Source organism: Trachymyrmex cornetzi, unplaced genomic scaffold (assembly GCF_001594075.2).
Source record: "Trachymyrmex cornetzi isolate Tcor2-1 unplaced genomic scaffold, Tcor1.1 scaffold643, whole genome shotgun sequence".
In the NCBI taxonomy this organism is placed as follows: Eukaryota; Metazoa; Arthropoda; class Insecta; order Hymenoptera; family Formicidae; genus Trachymyrmex; species Trachymyrmex cornetzi.
Window position 1 is genome coordinate 97,854 of NW_017299963.1, and position 2,361 is coordinate 100,214.

A 2,361-nucleotide genomic window follows, 5' to 3' on the forward strand; every position below is an offset into this window, starting at 1 on the left:
GGGGGAGGAAGAGAGTGAGGGGGGGAGGGGGGAGGAGAGGGCAGAGTGGAATGAGGGAGGAGTGTGAGAGTGATTGAGGGGGGGGCGTCCGAGGCGAAGCGTAAGAAGGGGGATGAAAATGAAATAAAGAAAAGAAAGGCAAAAGGAAATAGAAGTCCCAAAGTGAGAGATTGATTGATAACTATTTTATTAATGTCCTGGCCACTAAGGGCCGTGGACAAATCTTCTCTGCATCCACTCGTTACAAATAAGGCCGAGTTGGATGGTAAGGTACATAAAAAATATAGTTAACAAAAATTTTCTCTCTGTCTGTGCTCGAGAGAAGCGAAAGAAAAACTAAAAACTAAAACTAAAGATCGCAATATAAGTCTACGCATGAAGAAAAATAATCTTGGAAGTCCGCACGCACGGTGGGCAGTTAATAAAGAAGCAATATTTAAATATAGTGAAAAGGGAAGAAAAAAGTGCGATAAGAGATAACAATAATGAAAATAAAGAAAGTAACAATAGAGAAACATTGCAGAGCAACGTATTATTCACAGTTTGCCTTAAATAGGTACGAATGAAGATTAGCACGGAACGATGGTAGAGACGTAAGATTATGTAGGTGATTCGGCAGGGAGATCCAAAACTGAATGGCTGTAATCTAAAATAAATTTGCGAAGATGTTGGTACGTGGAATTGGGAGCATGAAAGGGGAGGAACGTAAACGAGATGACCGCCGCACAGACTCATCAACAGGAGTAAACCGTGCAAAAAGATACGATGGTTGTGCATTAGTCAGAATGTTGTACGTTAGATTGCCGAGAAAATATTGCCTCCTGCATGAGATAGAAAGCCAATTGGCTTTCTTTCTGTATGGTGTTAGTCTGTCGTCACGTCGCAGACGATAGACAAATCTCAGGGCACTATTTTGCAGACGCTGCAGTTTAGCGTTGAGATAGCCAGAAAGGTCTGCCGTGACTAAAATAGCATAGTCTAGGTGGGGGATAACTAATGAGTGTACTAGAATGAGTTTTTTTTTATCGATGATGGAAGAAAAGCGCCGCGAAATCGTAGCTTGTACAAAGCATTATGAACCTGAGATGAAACGGCATTAACATGCCGATTCCATGTAAGATCGGATGTGATAATAATGCCAAGATCTTTCACCTCATTCGAGTATGGGATTATGTCAGTCCCCACAACTATATGTGGAACAGAGAGATTCTTGACAAATGCAACAATTTGGGGCGTCCCAATAATAATAGCTTTAGTTTTGCGATTATTCAGTGTGAGCCCATAGTCATGGGACCACTTTATCAATTCTGCAATATCACTGTTAATGCGCTGGATGGTTTCTCCCAGACGGCTTAAAGGAGTTGTCAGGTAAAATTGAATGTCATCTGCGAATATGATGGTGGTGTCACGACAGTATCGGAGTCTCGAGAATAAGGTGTTGATAACAATGATAAAGAGGATAGAACCTAGGCTAGTACCCTGTGGAACGCCAGATGTAGTATGCTCAATTTGCGACGCATGGCCATCAAGGTCAATAATTGATTGTGAGCGATCGGATAAAAATGAGTGCATCCATTTCAATGCTGAATCCTCGAAGCCAATGTCCCGTAAACACGTAAGAATAACTGAGTGGCTCAAACTATCAAAGGCTTTCGAGAAATCGAACAGTACTAAGACAGTTATATGACCATTGTCAATACCTAACCGGATATCATCCAGTAGGTGTAGCAACGCAGTTTGTATGCTATGATGCTTACGGAACCCACATTGTCTAGGGTGCAGCAGGTGATTATTTTCTAGATGACGAACTATTTGCTGGGTGACGAGGGAATCAATGACTTTAGAAAGATGAGGCGGATTATCTATTGGGCGAGTCTCAGAAGGATGTAGAGGGTTAGGAATTTTATTGAGTGGAATAACATAAAGAGATTTCCAGATGAATGGAAAAGTGCCCGTTAATAATGAAATGTTAATGATAGTGGTTAAATAGGGCGTGATGACAGAGAACAGCTGTTTAAGATGCGCCAAACGAAGATTATCGAGGCTTAAGGCGATGCTAAAGCTCCCTGTTTTACCACATTCCTATTCGGTGAAAAATCTCTGTATTGGATATTATTATTTTCTAATTTAATTAAAAACTATCAGCTTATAATTTCGTTCTGCCTGATCTTCATATTAATCAATCTTTATCAATTTATTCATGCTCTCATTCAAATATATATAAATATTCATAAACGTATATAATTATGTACGAGATATGTCCATACATGTTTATACATCCTTCTTTAGTTTGTAAAATTACTTTTTAGTATACTAAAAATAATAATCATGAGAATTTTTGAAAAATGTAAAAGAATTGCT